At 42.2% G+C, this 25,819-nt stretch overlaps 1 protein-coding gene across 12 annotated transcripts in view; it reads left to right on the top strand.

Moving 5' to 3' along the window:
* Nucleotides 1–25,819, top strand: part of NFYC (nuclear transcription factor Y subunit gamma) — a 95,046-nt gene that overhangs the window by 22,873 nt on the left and 46,354 nt on the right. For 2 of the 12 annotated variants that reach the window (XM_036744639.1, XM_036744650.1), the window contains exons 2-3: nt 7,785–8,016; nt 9,853–9,913. The exons of 1 other annotated variant lie outside the window; for it this stretch is intronic. The gene's annotated coding sequence lies outside the window, so the exon portion shown is untranslated. Of the gene's footprint in view, nt 1–5,457; nt 5,610–5,678; nt 6,044–7,784; nt 8,017–9,852; nt 9,914–25,819 lie in introns of those variants that run through there. 9 more of the 12 variants (XM_036744640.1, XM_036744649.1, XM_036744641.1 and 6 more) reach the window with 8 other exon arrangements.

Below are 25,819 nucleotides of genomic sequence, written 5' to 3'. Positions count from 1 at the left end.
TGTTAGGTTCTTTATGTGGAGCAAAAATATCTGCCTCAGTGTGGTGTCCACTCACTGGTCCTTGTTCTGTACCCTGCAGTCATGGAGAACAAGTCCTTTTTTCTATATGACAGACCTTCACACATTGGAAATAGACAGTGTTTCATTGTTTGTATTTTTATCCCAAGCCCCTTGAGTTTTGCATGGCACTTAGGTCTTTAATAAATCTTGGTGGTGCAGTGGGCTTGGAGTCAGGCAAACCTAAGTTCAGATCCAGCCCCAAGACATTTCCAGGCTGTGTAACCCTAGGTAAGTCACTTAACAGCCTCTGTCTGTCTCAGTTTTCTCAGCTGTTAAAATAGGCACCCACCTCTCAGGGTTATTGTAGGTATCAAATGAGGTAATATTTATTATAAAGTACTCAGCACAGTGCCTGGCACATAGTAGGTGCTTAATAAATGTTCCCTTCCCCTTGCTGTGATATATTTAGACTATGATCATGTTCTGTCTAGGCCTTCTCTTTTTCAGTCTAAATATCCCTCATTACTTCAGTTTATATGACATAGTTTTCAGTCCTTTCACCATAATAACTCAAGTTTCTATAGAAATTTTGAGATTAACAAAGTATTTTCTTCACAATAAGCCTAATACTACCCCCATTTTGTAGATGAGGTAGCTGAGGCTCAAAGAAGTTAAATGATTTTCCTAGGTTCCCACAGCTGGTGTCAGTGTTGGATTGGAACCCAGTTATTCTTACTCAAAGACTAGTACTATTTCCACTATATCACACTTCTCAAAAAAAGGATAGAAGAAAAAAATCTCATTTATATGATTTGAATGACTCTTTAAAGTTTACAGTGATGTCATCCTACTATAGTTGAGGAATGCTTTATTCTCACCTGTCTACTTCCTGTCCCCTTTTTTTCTGTTAAGGCCCATGGAAGGTCTAGCCTTCACTTCGCTTGTGAACATTTTGAAAAATGAATTTGATTTTCAGTTATTAAGTATTTCATTTTTCTCCTTTCTATCTCCCTTCAGAGAGGGGGAAAAGAGAAAATCAAAACCCTTGTAAGAAATAAGCAGAGTCAAGCAAAACAAATTCCCATATTGACCATGCCCAGTAATGTGCCTCATTGTGTGTATTGGTCCGTCATCTCTCTGTTATGTGAAGAGCATTCTTCATCATCTGTCCTCTGGAATCATTATGGACCATTTCATTGGTGAATTCTTAAGTCTTCAAAATTGCTTGTTTTTATGTTGATGTTAGCACATAAATGGTTCTTCTGGTTATGCTCACTCACTTCACTTTATATCAATCCATATGAGTCTTCCTGAGTTTTTCTGAAGCCAGCTTTTCATGTCTTACAGATAGTAATATTCATGCTTAATAACAGAGTAAGTGTTTAAGAAGCCACTAAGAATTTGGTTTTCTTTGTGTTAAAAGTATTTTGGGGGGGGGGGTGGTTGGGAGGGAAACAACACAAAAGAATAGTTGGTGAAATGACCAGCTCTGTCAGCTGGCTTTTGTTTCAGTGCCTGCCCTAATCTCTTACAAGATAAAGGATGGCATTTTCTGAGGACAAATGAGGGAATTTTCTAAGGGATCTGGTCTTTTTCAGCCAAGTGAATAACAAATATAGTTTGCACTTCTCCTTTTACCTACCACCACTGGGATGGCCAAACAGCCGCAGTCATTTTTACTCTTAGGACATTCCACTTACAGTTTGATTGGAGGCAGCTTGGGGAGCTGTTAATGGCCTCTGTTATTATAGGGATGTCAAGGTTCTGTAGAAGCATTAGTGGAATTATGTATAGCTGAAAGAGGTGTTTGTTTAATTTAGGCATCATTGACTTTAACCATGTTGAGGCATCACCCAGATGCCAAGTATTATTACTTACAGCACCTAAAGCTTGAGTAGTTATAGGCTGCGTGGGACTATGCCTGAAAATGGGTCAGCATATCTCATCTCCAGAACACTGCTCAATCCACCGAGCTTCAGAACACCCAAAGCAAGCCAGAGAAGTATATCTCTATCAAGTCATTTTTGAAAACCAATCTTGCTACTTACATTTGCAAGTTTGGGGAGGAAAGAAAGGGATTATTACTGAATCAAAGTCTTAAGTAGGCTTTCTTAACTAATCAATAACATTTTATATCACCCTTTTAAAAATATATATATCTATATATAGACATATATTCCATCAGAATATAGTGGACTTTTCATAAATACATTTATCTCATTTTAGTTCTGTTCTGTGGACTTAAATCAGTGCTGTCATTTATCGAAGCCCCCTTTCCCTTGTATTGTCTTCCTTTTTTGGCCCTCCTATAAGGAATCATGGAATGATCAAGCTAGAGAAGATTATCACCTAACTCAATCCATAGTCCCTATTTTACAGATGAGGATGGTGAAGTTTAGTGAGGCAAGGGAGTTTTGCCAACATCTTGTACCTCAGAATTGATGAAGCCAGGGTTCAAACCCAGGTCTTTTGACTCCAAATAACCCAGTGCCTTTCCCCACTATACCATGTTATTTCAGCGTTCCTACTCGGAAAGTTTTGTGGTAGTATTTCAGAGTATATAAAGTCCTTTGTCATAGTGCTGATCTACAGTCTATAAGCCGTAGTTATAAGGGCAAGCACTTAAAAAAGATTATGCATGTATGTAGCATGTTCATTTGTGTCTGACTCTCTGTGATGTCATTTGGGGTTTTCTTGGCAAAGATGCTGGAGTGTTTTCTTATTTCATTCTGCAGCTCATTTTACAGATGAGGAAACTGAGGCTAATAGGGTTAAGTGACTTGTCCAAAGTCACAGATAGTAAATGTCTGAGGCTAGATTTGAACTCAGGAAGATGAGTCTTTCTGATTTCAGGCCCTGCACTCTGTCCACTGTACCACTTAGCTGCCCATGAACTTAATAACTGTCAACAAAAAACAAAAACATAAAAAACCAACAAATTCTTACACACACACACACATTCAACAAGGCAGAACTAAATAAATTCACAACTAACAAACAAATAAGATACTTTTGTCTTGCGACTCTGAGCCTATCTTAAAATTCTGGACCTTTTTCTGTTTAATTTTTTTCATTTTTTTCACATTTATAGTTGTTCTCGGTCTCTATACAGTTTTGGTTCTGCTGATTTTACTCTGTTTACTTCATATAGGTCTTTTAATATTTCTTTGTATGTTTCATAGTCATAGTTTTATGATGTTTTGATTATATTAATGCATCATAATTCAGTCATTAATTATAGTTTCCAGTTACTTCTTGTAACAAATAGAGCAGCTTTGAATGTTTTTGTACAGAAAAGTCCTTTTTTTCCCTTTAAACTCTGTTTTGGGGGTAATCTTAGCAATGGAATTGCTGAGTCAAAAGGTTTGTGACCCTTAGTGTATACTGCTGTATTGCTATCTAAAACATTTACACAACCCTGTGGTCCTACCAACAGTGTATTCCTGTCTCTGTTTCCTCATGGTCCACCACCACCTTTGGACCTTTTCGTTTTTAGAAAATATTTTTGCCTTTCTTGTAAGTGTGAGGGTGATATCTTAAGGTCATCTTAATTTGTATTTGCACTTTAAAACAAGACCAAAACCAATTAATACATTTCTTTATAACTGTTTACACTTAAAAATGAATGTCTATGGCTGTGTCCTTATAAGCTTATTAGTTACCTTTTTTGTCTCTCTGTCCTTTGTCCATCTCTCTGTGCGTATATTTTTCCTTTTATGTAATCATAGTGTACAGGCCGTCCTTGTTCTGTTTTCTTTTCATATTACTTCATATAAATCCACATTTCTTTATGGCTTTTGTAATCATCCTGTTTAATTGCACAAAGTTGAACTGTTCTGTATCCTGATGAGACCACACAGAAGCATATGGACAAGTTAGACTGCCCAGAGGAGGGTAACTGGGTTGGAAAAGGGGCTGGAGGGTGTTGCAAGAATTGGAAGTAGAAATGTTTAACCTTAGAGAGCAGATTTAGGGCGATTGTGATCCTTTTCTTCAAGTATTTGAAGCACTGTTATAGGGATTAGACTTAACATGCCACCTCCAGCCTCCTTTGCTGAGGATGCCCCCCATGTGTGTAAAGGTTGATTTTTTTCACCTCTCCCTTGTGGAATCCTTAACTCCTTTCAGAGACACTCCCCTCTTACAAGGCCTAATCAGCTCTCCACCAATACCAAAATAGCTCTGTGTATATTTTGTATTTACTTAGCTTGGAGAATGCATGCTCTTTGAGGCTAAGAACTGTTTCCTTTTTGCCTTTGTATCCTGGCATGTAGTCAGTACTTTTGCCTGTTGAATTGCTTGGCCTCAGAAGGAGGAATGGGGTGGACTTTTGCAAGGAGCCAGGTTTAGGTTGGATCTACAGAAATCTTCCCAACAATTAAAACTATATAAAAGTGCAATGTGCCCACGTTCCCCTTATTGGGGAACTTTAAGCAAAAGTTGGATGACCAATTGAGTATTTGTTTTATCTGGAATTCTCTCGGAGGTACAGGTGTGATTCTTTGATACACCAGTTTATTGAGCTGTTCAGCTGTTGGACATTTAGGTTGTTTATTGCTTTATGATTACAAATAATGTTTTTACATATCTCTTTTCAGCAGTTTTTTCCCCTTTATAACATTATGATTAGGATATATCCTCACTAATTTCATTATTGGGTCAGAATATGACTTTTTATGCATCTTGTGTACTGCCAAATTGCCCTCAAAAAATTGAATCACTTTGCAATTCTATTAGAGCAGTGTGTTTGTTTCTTTACATCCCGCCCCCAGCCCCGAATTTTGTCACTTTTTATTACTGCCAATTTGATGAATGTGGACTAGTATCTTGGTTATTTTAATTTGTTTTGATTACTCATAAGAGTGAATACTTTTTGTTTTCAAGAGTGTCCTATTTTGTAAATTGGTTCGTATCCTTTGACAACGTAAAGGGTTTTTATAAACCTTAAAGCGCTTTGTAAATGCTGGTTTTCGGTATTATTATTAACCACCTACTCGGTAAGAGAATGGAGTGGTGTTCGTGGATGTGTGTCTCAGTTCCTTATTGATTTTAGATGTTAAGTTTTAGACGCTGCCTCTTTGGGAATCTCAGGTGGTCTTTGTGGAGCGGCTTTGGGCATCCCAGTAGCTGCTCTTCCGCCTCATAGCAGATGTCGGTCGGTCAGGCGGTGGCCCGGAGGCAGCCCGGTGCTTCTGCGGGGGCTCTCGGGGTTCTCCTCCTGTCCAGAGTTTGCCTTTCTGCCTGTCGTTAAAACTGCGAGCGTAGTTCCCACAGTAACTTTCCGACGTGAGCCTGCTGGCTTCTTGTATAAACTACCCGAGGAGACTAATGCTGTCATACAGACGTCTTTGGCAGCCAATCAGAGGCAGCGAAATTATCTTCAATTTTTTAAATGGAACTCTGACGGCCAATGAGCGGCGCCCGGGCTGGGTGAGGTACCCACCCCACTGTATAATTACGAGAAAAGCCCTGCCGCGGCCTGTGTCGCCCCTTGGGGCCGCGCCCGGGTCTGCGGCGCCGGTGTCGGGCGGTTTGGCCAGCCGCCCCGCGGCGCCGCCGGCGGCCGCTCGGCCACGGCCCCGCCACTGACCCCTGCTCTGCTCCTCAAGGTAACTTTAAAACAGGAAGTGTCCGAAGGAGGGCCCTGATGACGCACATGAGCCAATGGCGGCGGCGCGGCCGTCGCCGAGAGGGCGGCGCGGCCAATGAGGCGGCCGGAGGCGAGGCTCGGTGTCAAATAGCAGGATAGATTGAATGCCTTTGCCTGTTAAAGTGGAAGGAGGCTGCAGGGCTCCGGCGGAGGCCGCCTCGGAGTTTTTCACTGAGGCAGGGGTCAGCTGAAAGACAAAGAAAAATGGCGAATAGTTTGGTGGGGGGGCCGCGGTTCGTCCTCGCTCCGGAGTGGACCTTCCCGGCTCCTGGCTCGGCATCTCCTGCGCCTTTTGTTTCCTCCGTCCTTGGGGGGGAGGGCTAGCAGTGACTTAATTTCTCCCTGTCCGAGGAGAGATATAAATAGCTCCATGTAAAATTAATGCAGTTCCCGGTAAGTTTCCTTCTTTGTTTTCTGTTGAAATGATCGAAACTGTTTTGGCCTCGCCGAGTGTAGACAAGTTGCACTGTTTCAGAAAATGGCCCCTTTGCATTCCGTGCATACTTCCCGGCGCACCTCCAGCCCCTGGGCTCCTCTGTAGAGCTCCTGCATGCCCTTCAGGGGGGATGGGGGTGATGGGGTGGGGGTGGCTTTTTAATTTTTTTTTTTTTTGCTTAGTTCAGTGTGGAGAAGAGCTGGTCCATGAAGGAAAGATTAATTTTCCCCGGGAAACGGCAGCCAAACACTTAACTCTGTGCCTTGGGCAAACCAGGCTCAAGAATTAACTGAACTATTTTCCAAATAATGTTCCTTTGTTCCAGTATGAGGAAGCTTTACATATACCGTAGAATAGCGGAGACTCTCCAAAAAGGGTTTTGCCGGAGGTGAGGTGTCCTGGACCTCTCCGAGACTATGTTTTCAGACTGGAAAAAAAGCTGTTCTGAGTTTGGAGGAAAAAAAGAGCATTTCCACTTATGCTTTAGGGTGTCATGATGAAGGCCTTGAATTTACCGAGGGAAATTCTTCCATAAGTTTGTTTTAACCCACCTGTCCCTAGTCCTTACAGACACTAGTAAATCTAAGTGACAGTATTTCCTATTTTACACACGTTGACACCTAGACACATACACTTCTCTGCCGTATCTCTAGTAACCGAATTGGATACATTTCTCTCACCTTCCCTCCCCCCCCATTCTACACATTTCGGGACAGTTTCTTTATATGGTACAAACTAGATTCTACGATTTTGTTCTGGTGATTTAGAAAGTTGAGTCTAGGCAGCTCAGTCTCTTGTCCTTGCAGATGCTGATAGTTTTGCCTGTGAGGGGATGTGAAGCCAATGCAAGTTGCTAAATCTCACCAGCTAGTTCTTATGGATAATGAAATCTTCCATCCTTTGTACAAACATTCATGAAATACTTGATAAATATAAGCAATCCTTTGTTTTCTTATTTGCAAATAAGGAATGAAGGTCACTGGAACATGCCTGCAGTAGAGCAGGCATTACAAGAAGCTGAACACCAGCAAGGACAGTCCCAGGAGAGAGGAAAGGAGCAGGCCTGTGCAGTTGTCAGGGGCTGGTGGGGGCATCCCCCACCTTGATGTCAAGGACTTAGCCAAAAGGAAAGACCTGGGTTTGGATTTGGGGCATCTGTGGTTGGAACAGCAGTGCCATCAAAGTTGCTGGAAGCAGGCCTCAGACGTTAGTAAGAGTGACCTTGAAATACTGCTGCTGGAGTTTACAGCATGAAGGACAAAGTTTGTTTATACAGCTTTGGATTGAAAGGCTGGATCAAAGATGAAAAGAGATGGAGGGGACTTGGGATGTTTGGATGGAGGGGTCAGTGGGAATGGATTATAGATTCAAATTAGAATTCCAAGTCAGACAATCATTATGCTTTCAGTCTCTCCTCACTTCTCTCTCCCTATCCCCATTAAAAAGAAAGTCTAAAAGTGTGTTATGATACTTGAATGAACTGCCTCACATGGATTCGTTCTTCTTAATCTGTAGAGGTTTTGGCCCTGAATGGTATTTTAAGAGTTCAGAATAGTTTTGTTTACGAAACTTATTTTGGGGAGTTGGAATGCTCAAACTTCACTTCAGAAAATGGCCATTCTGGGAAATTAAGTAGGCACTTGGAAACGATTAGATTTTACCAGGGAGGACCTAAAAGTTATTTTTTTTTTCTTTTAGCAGTCACTGATCTGCATGTTACCAGCTACTCCACATTGTATTTATGATTTTTAAACCAGTTGTGGATTCTGGCAAGTGTGCTGTTAACTGGCAAGCACAAGAGTCTTGGAGTTGTGGGGTCTATTCTAACTCCATCCAGCAGAAGTCCAGAACTGTACAGGGAAGGCGAAGGTGAAGGAGAGGACATCGGAGAGGCCTAGACAAAGCAGCCTGCGAGGGCCCAAAACTTTGGGTAAGCACCAAAAGACATTCAATAAGTCTTGTGGGGGAAACTAGTTAGAATCGGGGCCTTGTGGTCACTGAAAATTCTTCCCATTATATTTGATAGAAACTTTTTAAAAGAGGGCCCCTTTTCAACATTCTTGGCAGTCATTTTTCCAGAGACATGTAGGTAACCTCACAGGGAACCAGAGCTTGCAGAAGGAGAGAGGGAGCCTCCAAAGTAGTTGAAACTTCTCTGGATTGATGGAGGAATTTGGTGTTTGATTCTGTCCCTGGCTGTGCCAGGCAGATCCTAGTTATTGGAAGTTAAAAACTTAATTATAGTAGGTGTGACTAGATCCAGGCATTTCTCCCAAGGAATCAAGGGAAAATCTGGTTTTATTTGAATTCTTTAAAAAGCTTATTAGAATTGGGATCTCCTTTTTTTTTTTTTAACTAATTCCTACACTTTACCACTGGAAAGAGAGCAGAGACAATGTTTTTTACTCCTGTTTATACAGATGTTTCCTCATCCTTTTAATTTGTGTTTGCAAAGATTACATACTGTGTAAGCAGTTTCCCCTTGAACCAGGACTCAACTCCATACTGATCTGCCCTTGATAAAAGTGAGGCCAGTGTAGTGTAGTAAAAAGAGTTTGGAGTCAGAAGACAATCTCCCTAAGTTTGTCTGTCATTGGCTTTGCCACTCAGTTATTAGGGCACCTCGAGAAAGTTTGTTCTCTCTAAGCCTCAATCTTTTCTTTTTTCAAAAGAGAGGATTCTACCAAATGTTCTCTAAGGACCGTCCAACTCTAAATCTGATGATTCTGTGAATAGAAGGGATGGGGTTCAGTATTGTTTGATCTTGATTAAGTGCATTATAAACCTGTTTCCTCATCTGTAAGGTAGGGATTTTTCACTGGGTGGTTGTAAAGAAAGCACTTTTTATAAACCTTTAAAGCACTACAGAAATAGAATAAGTTATTTTGTTGAGGTTTGCAATGATAGATCTCCTTGTGGCCCTCTTATGTTTCAGTGGTTGAAGGTATTATTTTTAGATAGAAGTCATGTTTTCTATATTCAGACCAATTTTAAATGTAAACTCTGGGCCTTTTTGTTTACCTTCATTTCAGTCACTGTAGTTATGAGCTGATCTGAGCCAAGTTCCGAGCTTGGGATGTAGTAGTTGTCATTTCTTTGGTTAATGGAGAATTGAACCTTTTAAAGTTAGGCTTCTCTTCAGGATCCGAGTGTTCTCCTAAATTCCTCATCTCATAAAACCATGTTTCATGATAACATAGTGAAAAAGCTACGGATGTATTTTTAAAAAAGATTTTTGCTATTTTTTTCCCAGGGGTCAGGGGTGGAAGGGTGTTTTAAGATGTTTCGCTTTCTGTCCTCTTATGCCACTTCCTATAAAGCCTGGTCAGCTCAGGTATCTCCTTTCCTTGGCTGGAAAGAACTGTTCTTGGGCTTTGTGAATCTTGGTGAGACTTGCATGGGCTTCTCTTTGAATTAAAACCCTTTGGGTGAAATGGGATGGATTAGCTTGGAAAGAGCAGTCATGGAGTCTTCTAAAACAAGCTTAAGGGGAGAGTCCTGTTCTGTTTGGAAACATTCTAGCATTTGGACTTTGCTCCTTCGGTTGGGAGAACGCTATTGCTCTTTATCCTCACTCATCCTGAGAGTGAGTTAAAGCACCCGAACAGCACAACACAAGAGCTTCCTCATTGTGTCCAGTAGTGATATCGGTACAGATTCAGGAGCAAAAACCATTTTTACAAACCTCACATTGATAGAGTGCTTCCCTCACAATAAACCCATGAGATATACACGCTGCAAGTCTTATGTCATCTCTGTTTTACAGATGGGGAAGCTGATGACGCTGAGGCTCAGAGAGATTAAGTGACTTCCCCAAGGTCACACAAGTAAGTGTCAGAGCCAGGACTGGAAGCCAGGTCTCTGCTGACGAGTATAAAGCCAGCACTCTTCCTTCCTACTGCCCCGCCCCACCTGTCCAGTTAGGCAGCCCTGCAAAGGGACCATCAGCCACATCTAGTGCAGCTCTTCACTTGACAGAAGAAGAGACTCGAGGCCCAGAGAGAGGAAGTAACTGGTCCAAGGTCACGAAGCTAGCTGGTTGTTGGTATCTGGAGCTGGGCTGACAATATAAGCTTCCAGAGTTCTTTGGCTTCCTTCTCCAGGAAGCCTTTCTCAATCCCTTATTGTTCTAGTGCCTTTCTCTGTTGAATAGTTCACATTCATATTGTTTGTGCATAGCTGTTTTTAGGTCATCTCCCCCATTAGACTGTGAGCTCCTTGAGAGTAGGGACTGCTTTTTGTCTTAACTTGTATCCCCGGCACTTAGCACAGGGCCGGGCACATAGTAGGCACTTAATAAATGCTGATTGATTGACGGACTGACTGACTACACAGGTTTGCCTCCAGTCGTTATGCTTATCATCCACAACTAATGATGACAGCTAACATTTCTATAGCATTTAGGATTTAGGGCTGGAAGGAACCTTTGAGATCATCTAGTCAAGCCCCCTCACTTTTACAGTGGAGGCACCTGAGGCCCACCCACATCAGGGAAGGAACTTACTCAAGTTTGTACAAGCTAGGATTTGAAGCATACTCCATAAGTGATGCTCCACTCTAGTTGAAGTTTTATAGAATGCTTTACTGATGTTCCCATTTAATCCTTCCAGCAGCCTTGTGGGGTAGATAGTATTGTAAGTATTACTATTCTCATTTTGCAAATGAGAAAACAGATTTGAAAAAGGCAGATGACTTCTTCACTATTGCAGGGTTGATGAGTGACAGGCAGCATGGAAGTTTTGACTCCCAAGATTCGGTTTAGATTTGTTGTATTTAGTTCCATTGATATCTACATTGGAGCAGTAGTAATAATAATATTAATAACATATACGTAGGTTATGTAAAGTTTTACCAAAAGCTTTTTTTATAGCCTGTGAGGTAGGTATTATAAGGAATATGATCTTCATTTTACAGATAAGGAAACTGAGGATGGTTTCTAAAGGCTTCATGGGCTGGCCACGTACTGAGAAGGACAATAGCTACCTAAGCCTCCTTTCTTCATCTGGGCTGTTTTTTATTCTTCACGCCAACCATAACAGTTTTTTGTTTTTAAGTACAGTTGAACAGTGTTGCCTTTTAACCTTTCATACACAGAAGGGCACGTGAACAGATGGAGAGTATAGTCAACTGAAAGGTCCCAAGAAAAAGAATCTGTTTATTAGAATCATAAAGCTCAGTCTAGTATCTTGTTATTAGCCTGCACGTTAGGGGGCAGCCTGGAGCCCTGGAGAAAGGGCTGGACTTGAACTTGGGAGATGTTTTGGCTTCCAGCGTTTACTAACTGGGTGATGCATGGCATCCCTTTTCTTAGCCTCAGTCTCCTCTTCTATAACACGGGGGCAGTGATGCTGGAACTGCTCACAGTCATATTTTAAGGAAAGTTCTTTGTCAGCTTTAGAGCACTAGAGACATGTGAGGCAGAAGTGGTGAGAGAGAGATGGAATGTGAGAACTGTGTGGTGTTAGAATCAGGAGGCTTCAACTTCAATCCTGGTTCTTCCACTTGGACTGGGTACTTAAGTCTTGCCTCAGTTTCTAATTCTGTAATATGGAGGTGAAAATACTTGCATTATCTACCTCACAGAGCTGTTGTAAGAATCTAATATGATAATGGATAAAAAGTACTACATAAATATAATTGTGGTGGTTACTCTTATGAGGGTGATTAAAATCTTGTTATGGTGGCATAACTCCCCTTGCTCCCCAGTTAGGATGGGAATATCTTGGGTCTTAGTCATTTCTTCCTCTAAAAGCTGAGAATCAGCATGGAGACTAATGGTGGCCACCTGGCTGAGACAGCCCAGAGACTGGACATCCTCCCACCATTAGAAGGAAGTAGAAAATATGTATTCAGTGCACCTGTATGGGAATCAGGCTTCATGAGTAACACAGATGTCAGGGAAGCTAGTTTGCATAGGCCCTCCTTAAAATAATAAATTCTTTAGAGCCTAATGTGATGAGGCAATAAACACATTACATTGCCTTAATTCATCCTTTGATGAGAAAAATGGAGATTTATTTCCAGGGGGAGGGGGTGAGGGAGAGCCAAGTGCCAATCAAAACAAAGCCATCTCGAATTGCCCTAGTGAAAAGAGCCTTGGGTTTGGAATTGAGAGGACCTAGATCAAAATCCTGACTTTACTGCTTATGACTTGTGGAACCTTAAGCAAGTCACAAAGGAGCCTCAAGTTTCTTCAGGTGTAAAATGAGGGACAGACACTCCTTCTCCATCTAGAACCTGTGATCCTACCCTGGATTTATCCTTTAGCATCACCTGTCATGTTATATGTGGTCTAAGATTGAAATTCTGTTCTTTGGCTTTTCATAGTTTTGTCTGAAAGTTTCAATTACCAATGTTTCTGTGCCTTGGGAAGGTTATCACAAATTGTCTTAGGGAATGTTGAATTACTAGTGTGGAGAGCCAGTGTGACATAGGGACCTAGAGACCTGTTGTGGAATTCAGAAGACCTAGGTCTAGATCTGGCTTTAGCATTTAGTAGTTCTGTGACTGTGCAAAAAGCTTCATTCTGAAACTCAGTTTCCTTATTAGTAAAATGAGGGAGTTGCAGAGAGGACTTGGGTATGGACTGGAGTAGATGATTTCGAGATTCCATGACCAGATGATCCCTAATGCTCCTTCAAGCTCTGTAGAGTATGTAATCATTGTAAAATGCCCATATCAGTAGTGGTTGTTGAGAACTTAGTGGTATGTCTACAGTTCCTAGAAATTCAATTTGTTTTGCAGTCAACTATTTCAGCTTTCCACTGAGTAGGATCTCTAGTCTTTAGAACTTCTGTAGTTTTCCAGTTAGGTGAAATTTACTCATTTGGTATTGCTCTTATATCTGCCTGTCTCTCATGTTTCTCTTCTCAAAGCTCAGTTCTACTTTTGTGGTGCTCAGTGGATTTTTTTTTTTTAATGAAAAGAGTTTGCTCTAAATGCTGTTGTGGCTCTGTGCCGTCGGAAGGGGAAAGTAGAGAGAGGTCCCCTCTAGTGTGAAGGAGAGCTAGAAGAAAAAGACCTGGTAAATGTTTAACTTTTAAAAATAGCGTAACTTAGCCTATGACCTTGTACTTCTTCGTTCAAAGAAAGAAAGGAGACTAAAATGACCAGAGCAAAGAGCATGGAATTATAGACTTTCAGGACTAGAAAAAATCATAGGACATAGACTATCAGAGGTGGAAAGGACTTTAGGGATCCATTGGATTCCTTTTTTTCTTGGAAGTAACACTTTCTCTGGTCACTTTTCCATAGACAAAATTACCTGAATAATACCCCATTTTCAGTCCTGAAATACCCAGATTAAGAAGCCAGTTTTCACTGACAACTGGGGTTGTGTTGTATAGTTCTGAACTTTGAGCTACTACTAAATTTGGGCATTTATGTGTATAGAATCGAGGGCTGAATGCAGAGAAGTGTGGTTCTGGGTCTTGGGCTTTCAGTTATATGCCAGTCTTGTAGTGTTCCTTTGCAACCAAAGCCTTCCAGATTTTGTTCCTATGGAAATGTTAGTGTTTCTCTGAATTTAGAGTTAGAGAAGTCTCTCTATACTTATCTCTTACTTACAAAGGCCCAGGCTGTTGGGCTTGCTTGCTTTGAATTCCTGCTGAGCTGAGTTGGGGCTGGCACTACCCAGGTTAGTCTTTCAAAGCTCCAAACAATAGCATCACACATAATAAAAGCACCTAAAACAGACCACAGGCAGTAATTTTACCACAAATCCTCAGCAAGTAATTTACAGCCCCATGAACAGGCGAACACTAAAGATTGGCAGGTACACACAGATAGTAAATTAGTGGGAGCTGGATGGGTTGGTTCCATCCAGGGGATTTAGCAGGGCTTTCAATATGAAAGACTATATTTAGATTCAGAGTAGAACATAGTGCTCATAATATTAATTTCTAGGCTAAGCCTTTCATAATTATCTTCAACATAAAATCTAAAATAAGGACAACAGCAGGCCGATGATAGGGACAGTGATGGTCAACTTCAAGCCAGGTTATCTGATTACAGTGACCAAGTCTGCGTGACCATTTCTTCCTCATGAGCTAATGGGACATGCACACTAATGAAAACACTCAGAAAAGGTTGGTTAACCAGTATAAGAAACACAGTCCCTCACTTTGTCAGAGTCCTGCCTTAGAAATGGATTCCTTCCCTCAAGAGTCCAGTAGAAAAGGCACTGGAAGGCACATTGGGACCCATTTCATCTAGTGTACATGCTTCATCTTGAACTTGAAACCTAGGCTCAGAGGGAAGGGGATCTGTCCAGAATCACTTGGCAGCTTGGCACAGTGTGCTGCACAGAATGCTAACCTGGGAGCTAGAGGAGCCCGGGCTTTAGTGCCCTTCATCCCACAAACTTGGTTTGTGACCTTGGGAAAGGCCTTTCCCTCTCTGGAGTATCTAGGCCACCATGTCTGGAGTCCGGAAGACCCAAGTTCACATGTGGCCTCAGACTCTCACTTGCTGTGTGAATGTTGGGCTGTCACTTCACTTCCGTCCACCTTCATTTCCCCAACTGTAAAGTGGGGTTAATAATAGCACCTACTTACCAGGGTTGTTGTGAGACTCAAGATAGTATTTGTAAAGTGTTCAGTACAGGGTCTGACACACACAGTAGGTGCTTAATACATGCTTCTTTCTTTCTTCCTTTCTTGGTCCTCTTTCTTTATCTATAAAATGAATATGTTGGACTAGATGATCTTTAAGGTTCTTCAATTACAGGTCCTGGTAGTTGAAGGCTTTCTCCTTATTTTGCATATGGTACCTCCCCACCGAATTCTAGCCTTTGGCCTCATGGGTTGTTAGCTAGACCTATATAACAGTGGGCATTGCTGCAGCTCTTCCATTGCAAGTACGTTTCCTAGCCATAGTACCACAGCCTGTATTTTTTTCAGCTGCCTTGCCGCCCTCTGATGAGGTAAGCTGTCTGACTGACATAGTGGCTACATTTTGGAAACAGTCATCTAGCTTACGTAAGTGGATCCTGAATCTCATTGGTGTAGTTATTTCTCTGGTTTCTTACTGTCTTTCTGTGACTCCTCCCTATCTCTCCAGTGACCCAAAGGTCTTCCTCTGGTTCTTTCACTATTTTGTGAGTAACTAGTGTGATACCTTTTATGCTACATTTCATACACAAGTCATTTTTGGTAAAGTGTTGTAGTTGACTTAACTCCCACCATGCATCTTTCTTGTATTTTGGTTCTTGGGTTTATGACAATAACAATAGCTATTTCATACACATTCCTTCTGTCCTGTGTTGCAGACATTGTGTTAGGCACTGAGGATGTAGACAAAAACAGTCCCTGCCTTCAAGAAGCTCACAATCTGTTTGCATCAGGGAGAGGGGAAGACATGGACATAAATAAGTCAGTACAAAACCTAGACAAAGTATAGATGAAGTGATGTTTTGGGGGAGATGGAAAGCACTAATAACTGGGGTGGGGTGATCAGCCCATGCAAAGATAGGAAAGTGGATGATGGGGCATGTTGTGTACAGGGAACATCAGGTAGGACATGTTGGCTAAAATGTAGATTTTGTGGAGTGGGGTCACTGGAAAGATAGGCTGGAGCCAGACCATGAAGGACTTTAAACTTATAGTAGACAAGTTTGTTGTTGATCCTCGAGATGATGAGGAGTTTCTGAATCTTCTTGGAGCTAAGCAGCCTGGTTAGTCCTGTGTTTTAGAAAACAGATTTCTATAGCACTTTTAAGGTTTTCAAAATATTGTTCTCACAACCATGTTAGACCATATTATTATCCCTGTTTTACGCATAAGTGAAGTGCTTTTCGGTGAAGTGATTTTCCAAGAGCATACAGCTGATCAGTGTCAGTAAGGATTTACATGCTGACCTCCTCACTCTGAAGTCCTGTGCGCTTTCCACTCCACCTCATAGTGGTGTCACCACCATTACAGTCTGCCGGTGGCTATGATTTCAGCTAATTGTGAAGAATTTAGCCTGATGATCTTTCCCATAGTTTGCAGCTTTAGAAGCATCTTTTGACAAGGGAGTAGGCTGGGCTAAGGGTTTTCTTTGGAGCCTTCTGTGAAAAGGTAAGTGCTGCTTCTCTTTTCTAGGCCTTCCAGGAAGCGAATGTGATAGTACTAGGCCTTTCCGTCTCTGTCATTGGCAGCTTCAGTTTGCATTAATTAACACCATATAGTCCAGGCTGTGTACTGAGACATAGACATTAGGGGTCACAAATTGTAAACCACCTTAGTGATCGTCCAGCCTCCTCCCTTGATCTGTGAGGCCCAGAGAAAAATGTTGATTGGCCTAATATCACATAACTAGCAATCACTCAGCCCATGATGGAGTCAGAGGGCTTCTTGGTCTTTGGAATCTTCAGTCCAGTATTCTTTCCCCAGCACTGTACTTCCTGCAGCAAGTTGGAGAAATGTCAGCTTTCTCACTCCAGCCTGTGCCCACTTGAAATCTGTAAGAAACACGATCAGAAAACCTCAAGGTATCTAAGGAATTTTACCAACTAGATAATCAGGAAAATCCAACACTCGTGCGTGGTACTTGAACAAGTTAGATTGGACCTTAGTGATCACATCGTCCAAATCCTTTCTTTTACAGAGCTGATGTTCAAAGACTGCTTTGATTTGTGTCCCAGGAACTTGCCAGCTCTTATTTTTAGGTTACATTCATCTGAGAATGGATTGGCCTTTTAGTAGGAAGCAGCACGGATGTGGGGGAAGAATGTTCAGTTGTGTTCAGTCATGTCTGACTCTTGTGGTGACCCCGTTTGGGCAAAGATACTGAAGTGGTTTCTCATTTCTTTCTCCAGCTCATTTGATAGATGAGGAAACTGAGGCAAACAGGGTTGAGTGACTTGTCCAGGGTCACACAGCTAATAAGTGTAGTGTCCTGGGACCAGATTTGAACTCAAGAAGAGTTTTCCTGACTCCAGGACCTGTGCTCTATCCACTGTGCCACCTAGTGCGCCAGGGGAAGAATACCTACCTGGTTAGGAGACTATTTTTGCCTGAGCTCTGCCATAGACTTGGTTGTGATTTGGAATAAGTAGAATGTGAGCTCCTTAAGGGCAAGGCTGGCTTTGGTTTTGGTCCTGTCTCTGGCCCCTACCACACCACCCTGTACATGGTAGACATAATAAATTGAAAATATAATTTCCCAAGGATTTGTTTCCTTATCTGGAAAATGGGGATAATAAGTCCTGCTTTGAATACCCTTGGGTCAGTTGTGAGGGTCAAATGAGATAATAGGTGGAAAGATGCTTAAGAAAGTATAAAATGTACAAGTTACAGAATGTTAGATCTTGAAGGGACCTTAGAGATCATCTTGTCCAACCCCATTATATAAATGAGGACTCTTGAGTCCCAGATCATAGAGTCATTTGTCATTATTACTGCCTGGCATCTGTATGTAATAAACTATTTTGGAGAGGTAAGTTTGGTTCAAGCATTGATTATGCCACTGCTATGTGCAAGGCACTGTACTAGGTGTTGGAGGTAAAGGGGAAAAAATAGTCTCTAAGGGGCTTATTTTTTTTAAGGAATACAGCATTTAAATATGATGATTTGAGGAATTGGGGGAGGATTAGGAAAGTTTCAGGAAAGATGACATTTAAAGCTGAGCTTTTAAGGAATTTAAGCATTCTGTGAGTTAGCCTACACATTGGAGGGATTTGACTAGTCCTTTCTCTTACAATAAAAGTTAGAAACAAAGTAGATAGAATTTGGCAGGAATTTCAGGTTGTCAGTGAACTAGCAGAGTCCAGATTCATATTTCTTTCCTTCTTAATCCGTGTTTTCTAACTGAGCCCTTCCTTTAGCAAAGCAAAGTTTTAATACCACAACAATTTTAGGTAGGTTACCCAACTGGCAGAATCTACCATTTTTAAATGGCACCCCCTATCAAATCAAGCTGGATTGGTGATTTTGTTCTGTAAGGTGGTAGATGGGAGTGGGAGGTGAGGAATTAGGCAATGGCAGCTTATAAAGGAATGATGAGTACTTTTATGTTACTATACACCTAAGCAGTTAGATTTTCTTTTTTTTTTTCTTTTTTGTTTTCATGTCCAGATTCCCTTCCTTGATCCCCTCCTCTCCATTGAGAAGGCAAGAAATAAAATACCCATTATACTTAAGAAGTCATGCAAGACATATTTCCACATTAGCTGTGTTATGGGGGGGAAATAAAGAGAAAAGAAATTAAAAAGGCCTTTTCTCTCTACAAATTTCAAACACTTGTGCTTCAGAATGTGGCCTAGGGATGTCAGGGAGCTAATTGTTCTTAAGGAACATCCTACAAACACCTGGGATGGAGGACAAAGCAGGTGATTTGATAAATGCAATAAGAATAGTAGCCTACAAGTACTCCGGGAAATCAGTTCAGTTCAACAGACATTGAGCATATAGTATGCATTGCCTCCTGCCCCAGCCTGCCCTGCATTGTAGTGGGGAGGTGGTCCTGGGTTTTAGAAGAATCTGCGGGTGGAGTAGAGGCTTTGGTCCAAGTCTCACCAACCTCAGAAGTTTGTGTCTGATCGGAGACTGTGGGTCTCATTTAAGAACCACCCCCACCCCCCCCCCCACCCCCCCGGGCTCAGAAATTGGAACACTAGAGAAGACTTTTTTTTTTTAAGCCATAGAAACTTGAGGATGAATGCTGAACTGTATAGGTCCTTGATGTGGAAGGAGTATGGACAGAGCTTTGTGATAGTTAGGGATGGTGGCAGGAGACTTTGTTAGCACCTCTGTGGCCCTAAAAATTGGAGTGTTATGTATTCTAGTTATTTGTGTTTGTGCTGTTTATCTCCATGAGGATAGGAATGTTGTCTTTGCTCATCTTGATATGAGAAGGGAGGAATTTCAGCTGGCAGAAGTGTCGTGGGAGAAAAATCCAGATGTGGTCAAAAGCACTGAGAGATTGACAGAGCAGGGAACAAAGGATGTATTGGAGCAAGACAGTACAAATGGAGAAAAATGGGAGTAATTTAGGTAGGAAAATGGAGAGGAAAACGGGTAGATGGGTGAGGGAAATAGATACTTGGTAGGAAAAACATCCCCAAATGTTTGAGAGCTCCTGATTAGAGAGTCTGTACAATTAAGCATATGAATCAGCTAGCATGTAATACTTTTTGCTGTGAGATTACAACTTAAGTGTTGACACTTACATAGCTCAAGTAATTTTGGTCACATGTTGCAAATGAATAATAAGGAAAATTTTTTCAGGTTGGTACCCTGCTCCCTGTCTGAGCAGCTTGAGTCCTCTGAGTGAGCCTCACAATGGAATTCCTTTCTGTCTTCTCCCTTGAGGCTGCTATCTCTGGACTCTGCCTCCCTCCACCTCCTCCCACATAGCAAAGAATCCACAGTTCCTAATGTCACTGAATGGTGAGGGCATTTCTGCACACATTAGCTCATTTGGTTCTCAACGATCCTTGGGATATGGGTCTGGGATTATTATTCCCTAGTTGAAACATAAGGAAACTGAGGTTGCAAGGGACCTTTAAGTTCATCTAGTTCAGTGAGTAAGTGACAGAACCAGGGATTTGAACAGGACCCCTGGCTCCACATCCAGTTCTTTCCACTACACTACAGCTGCCTTCACAAATATGTTTCAAGAATTACATCTCTGGTGATCTTGAGACAACAGCTGATTAGTTACTAATGGTCACTGTAGCATCCCATTTCCTAGCGATTTATGTCCTATGTACTTCTGCCTAGTGTCTCCTACACCACTTATTTTAAATTCCTTTGTTGGTTCTAGGTATAACAGATTATAGTAATATAGAAATAATTTTCTGTTTATAAATCAGGGGAAACCCATTCATGTTCTATTACCATTTTTCCATGCCTCTAGCCCTGGGATGCAGTCCTCTCCCCTCCCCCACTCCCCTTATTTTCAGTAGTTATTGATACCTGAGATGGAAAGAAGCTGGTTGGATCACCTGTGGTGCTTCTTAGAAGGGACTGGTGTAGGATGACTTCAAAGAAAATCCCTTCCTATCCCTTTATCCTGTTCCTCAGCTCTGCGACTCATGCTAAAGGATGTTCCCTGTTTCCTTTGGAGAAATAATAAGATTTTTTTTAGTAATCTGAAATTGCTTCCTGTAAAACCATGTCTTTTTCACACCCAGATTCCATCATTCTGCCATTGTTGTCAGGTTATGAAGTACTTTTCCTTTGATCCTGCTTATATGATGTATAGAAAAGGCTTTGCATATCATACATATGAGCTATTATTGTTTTTATTATAGAATGCCATTGTCTCAAAAGAATCACAGTTATAGGATACTTGGTGGGTATTGGTAGGTGACAACAGGCAGCATACAGTATGTTACCACCAGTGATGACTTGCACGTCTCCCATGAGACTGAGCTCCTTGAGGGCAGGGACCATATTATTGCCTTTCTTGGTATCTCCCCCCTGCTTAACCTAGGACCTGGCCTATGGGAAGCACTAAATGCTTGTTGTACTTTTACTAAGTGAAGAGGAGTTGTGATGCGCTGTGGTGAGAATTTGCCCCATACTATTTTGAAATGTTGAAGCATAGCTTAATCTCACTCTCTGTTAATTTACTAATCTTTCATGAAATCAGAATGCTAGCATGTGATCTTTGAGAATGGGCCAACTTCCCTGCCTGTTTGGGTTTTAGAGTCAGGTCAGGGTTTCATATCTTTGAGAACCTTTCATCTGTAGTAGTATTGTATTCACTTGTACCCTTTCTCTTTATGATAGCCCTGTGACCCAGCATATGGATATGGTAACTTGATCTCAGAGAAGTGCAGTGGCCAGCCCAAGGCTGCCCAGAAGGTTGTGGTCTAGTCAGAAAAAGATCCTAGGACACTCAACTCCAGGTCTCCTGAGCCTTAGTCCTACAGGCCTGCTAGCAAGACATATGCCGCTGGCACTTATGTCTGTAGGACTTGGATGTTTGCAAAGAACTTCCTTCAAAACAACCCTGTGAATTAGGTAGTGTAAGTATTCTTTTCACTGTACATTTAAGGACATTGAGGCAGAGAAGTTCATTGTTCCCAAGAATGTTAAGGAAATGGAGTACAATCCCTCATTTTACAGATGAGGAAACTGAGGCCCACACAGGTTAGGTGACTTGCTCAAGGTCATAGAGCTAGGAAATAGTACAGCAAGTATTTATCACTTATATTGTGAAAAGCGCTGTATGAGCTCTGAGGACCTAGAAACAAAGTAGTCTCTGCCATCATGGAGCCTGTCTTTGTAAAGGGATAACGATGCAGGGTGTCCCAAAAGTCTCAGTGCAATTTCAAGTTATTAAACCTGGGCAGCCTGTACATAGAAACATGTAATTAAGTCAAGGTCAGGAGTAGGGAATCTGTAGCCCTGAGACTGAAAGTTCCCCACTCCTGGTCAAGGTAAATCAAGGTGGGAGAGAGGTGCTAATCACTGATCAGGGGAGTGAGAGATGGCAAGGGGCAAGGGATGTGCATTGCAGGTATAAGAGACAGATGGGAAATGGGATGCAAAATTCAGAGAACAGATATTAATCCAGTTTGGCTGTAACCTTTTGTGAATGAAGGGGAAATAATAGGAAATAAATCTGGAAAGGGTCCATTGGGACCAAATTTGGGAGAATTTTCAGGTGATCCTGGTCTTTTGAATTCAAATCCAGTGGTCTTTCCACCCCATTATGCCTCCTCTCCTCAATGACTAAGGCACTTATAGAAGAAAGAAGAAAAGGGTGGGGTAGCATGAGAAGGGAAAGATAGGAAGAAGAGAAGCTATGCCTATGGTAGAGATTAATAATGTGACTAATCCCAGCCTTCAGGAGCTGAATCACACTGCCACAGTTTTAGATGCCAGACTGGTGGGCCCAATGGCTCTCTGAGGTACTTTTCTAGCTTAAGGACACTGCTATGTAGAAGATGCAAAGTGAGGGTTGCTTGTCTTTTGAATAATGACCAGTTTTGGCTTCAGAGCAGGCAGGCACCTTTGAGTAAGGTTCTTAAATAAGTTCTTCATCTAGGCTTCTCTACCTGTTCTCCTTTTTCTTTCTATGAGTTGCCTCTTCTCAGTGGCTGGGGGTGGGGGAAATTCAGATCCTGCTGTGCTACACAAAGGCATTCTGTGCATCCCTGGCTTCCCAGGCCTACTAAGTATGAAAAGACTTGCAGGAAGAATGGAGAGTGACTCGTCTTTCTGGCCTCTTGTTCCCCTCCAAAAGTGGTGGCACTGCCCGTGGATGGTTTAAATGGACCCTCTATGCATATAGAGAGTCATTTTGCCCTCTGGTTCCCCAGAGAGTTTCCAGAGCCCTGTCTCGGTCTGGAGGACTCCCTTCTTGCCCAACTTTTGGCAGTGTCTTGGTCTGTATGTTTGCACTTGAACTGATAGTACTTGGCATGGTGATCATACCTTTTAATGTGGACCTTCTATGAGCCTCTTCTCCTCCCTCCTTCCTAGTTGGCCTACTCCGGTTTCATTAGTTCTACTAGTTGTGGTGTCTTCATTTTTACCAGCCTGATCACAATGGTATGCTTTGGCTTAGAGCCCAAAGATGGTGGTGTTGAGGATAGTAAGTAGAATACATTTGATGCTTAGGCATCTTTTTTCTTGTAAAGGTGGATCTGTTGCCAGTTTGAAATGTTATATGCCCTTGTGAGCCAGTACTAAACAACCAGTGGACTGCAAGCTCAGGCTCTTGGTCTTTGGGGAAGCAGTTTTCAGACCTTAGGAATGGTTTCCCAGAAGGCAGTTTGAAAAGCAGGTTCCCAGTTTAGCCCTTGGGATTGGAGCTGGCTATACCTCACATAGAACAAGTGGCATTGATCAGTGGCTGAGGGACTGGTCTCCAATAGGGCTGAGTTACAGACTCTGTAATAGGTTCTCAGAAAGTGTGGGGAAGTTGTTCTCTGCCATATAATGGTTTGAAAGTAATAAAGTTTCTGGCGATAAGCCTAGCGTTCTCTTGCTTGATTCAGCAGAAATCTTAACCATGTTTAATTAAAAGCTCACTGGGCTACTGTGTTTATTTCTCTGGCCCCCCTCTCCCCCTTTTTTAATCACGTCACTCTGCTTTTCCCTAGACATTCAATCCTTGTGTCTTAGAGTGTACAGGAAATCAATTTTTCCTAATAGAGCACCCCATCATGCCCTTTGGCCTCTGTGAATAAAGGTCCTAGGGCAGGCCAAGGGATGTTTGGTAAGTTCTGGAAATCAGATTTGAATCTATACTTAGAATTTAATATCTGCAAAGAGTCTGAAAATATCCAATCCAGCCTTGGTTTTGTTTTGGAAAAGTTAGCTATGGGCAGTCCATTAATAGTTCCTTTCCCAAAGCCATTTATCATAAGGATCTCACCAAGATTCTCATTGTCTTGGGGGAGGTGGCAGGTGGATGTAGTCTGACTGGGGCAGAGTGGGGGGGGGGAGGAGAGAGAGAGTTTTGATGCCTCGGAATGTCCCCTGGACTTGTTGCGTCAGTCCCATCTCTGACATTTATTTACTGTATGACCTTGGATAAGCTTCAGTTTGCCTAAGTGTAAGAAGGAGATTATCATAGTTCCCTCCCCTGCCTCACAGGGTCACTGTGAGTCCTTTTCAAAGTGCTATAGACAGTCACAGGGGTGCTGCTCTCCTTACAAAGGTAATACTTTTTAACTTTTGTAATGCTCATATTGACACACATTCACATACATTATTATCCCTTTTATTGTCAATAATAACACCTGTATGAAGTACGTTAGGGTTGACAAAAAGCTTTTTTCCCAGAAGCCCTGTGAAGTGGGCTGTAGAAGGGTTATTGTCTCTTATTTTACCAGCTTAGGGATCATAGAGCCTAAGGGCTGGAGGGTGACCTTGCAGGTCATCTAGTCCAACTCCTTTCTCTTTTGGGTGAGGAAAATGGAGGCCCAGACACAGGAATTGACTTGCTTGAGGTTGCCTTGCTGGTTAATGGTGGAGCCATGATTCAAAAGCCAGGTCCTCTGACTCCAGTCAGGTGCCCTGTCCACCTTATCATGCTGCCTGACTCAAGGACACAGCTAGTGATTGACAGAGTGAGGATGTGAACAGAGATCTTCAGCACTAAGTCCATTGTTCTTTCAAGTCTGTCCCTGAGGCCATAGTTCCTGCCTTCATGGTAGAGGGATAAGGCATCCAAACAGCTGCTACAAAGTAGGGCATGAAAATCACAAAAGTGACCTATGAGATCTGAGAAAAATGGAAAATGAAAGATAGGTCCTAACAGGAGATAGCAGAGGCTGCCTCATGGAGGAAACCACAGTAGAACTGATTCCTGAAGGACAAGAAGGATTTCCATGGGCATAGGTGCAAAAAATGGTACTTGTAGTGGCATAGCTTGGGCCTTTTGTGTTCTGTATACAGTCTGGAAAATAGTATCTAAGGTAGTGGCATCATGCAAGTTAGCTGTGGCACCTTAACTTTTTCTGTCTCTCCCATCTCTCCTCTACCCACCCCCCTTCCTTGCTGTTTCTCTCCTTCCTAATGATTAGTCTGCTCTATTATATAAACCTTTGGCACAGGATCTAGTATCCCAGGCAGTTGTATCCTATGGCATACTAATCTTTCCTGTTGGAGCACTTTTCCAACAAAAAGATATTTTCTGTTCTTTTTGATATAGAGATGGTGGTTAAGGTTAGTGAGGAGTTGTGCGTTTCCGAGGGAGGGACTAACTAGATCATGGGAACTTATTTGAGAGTGGCTGCTAGCACAGGTGCTTAGATCTCCTTTACTAGGAAAGATAGCTCTGTAAGGGGTCAACAGTCTTACCTTAATTAAACATATATATCATTCACTTAGTTCAGGGGAGAAGTCAGCACCCTGAACTTCAGAGGAAATAAAAACAGAGAAAATACAAGCAGAGAAATAAACACCAAAAGACAAGACTCTGTTGCCTGAATCAAAGCAATATTGCTATACACTTTACATACATCACTGGGTCGAGAGAGCCTTTGCCTCTGAGCAATCAGAGAGCTCTGAACATATGACCACTCAGAGTCTTGACCAGGGAATTACAAGATCCTTGTCATAAGCAAGCCCCGAAAGCAAAACAGTATACATACACCGTGCCAGAGCCAGAGGGCACCAAATCCTCATAATTCAGTGCCTTATTAGAAATTAGCAAAAGGTGTGAGCTTTCTTACAAACAAGCAAGCTTCCCTTAATGGGCTCCACCTGAGGCCTATTAATGGGTAAGAAGGATCTTCCCATTACATTACCATTACCTTAGAGGATCATAGTATTTAGAGTTGGAAAGAGAACTTATTGATCATCTAGTTCCTTCAAGTCCTTATTTTACAGATGAGGAAACTAAGGTCCTTGGTGTCTGGGCTAACATCAGCATATAGCTAAGTGGCAGAGCTGGGATTTGAACTGACGTTCCAGGAATCTGTGCTTTTGATTGAATATCATATGTTTCCTTGGAAGGGAAGTGAAACAAAGATCATTGAAGAGTCATCTTCCAAAAAAGGAAGGAGAGTAGGGGGTGGGTCGGCGGAGCCAAGATGGCGGCTGCAAAGCAGGGACCAGTGTGAGCTCCCAGCCGAGTCCCTCGAAAAACCTATAAAAAATGGCTCTGAACCAATTCTAGAACTGCAGAACCCACAAAACAGCAGAGGGAAGCAGGGCTCCAGCCCAGGACAGCCTGGATGGTCTCTGGGTAAGGTCTATCCCACACGGAGCTGGGAGCGGAGCTGAGCAGAGCCCAGTGAGTGGCGCGGACCAACCAGACCAGTAGCCGGGCGGAATGTGCCCTAC

Source organism: Trichosurus vulpecula, chromosome 2, assembly GCF_011100635.1.
Source record: "Trichosurus vulpecula isolate mTriVul1 chromosome 2, mTriVul1.pri, whole genome shotgun sequence".
NCBI lineage: Eukaryota > Metazoa > Chordata > Mammalia > Diprotodontia > Phalangeridae > Trichosurus > Trichosurus vulpecula.
This window is presented reverse-complemented; position numbering and strand designations above follow the sequence as displayed.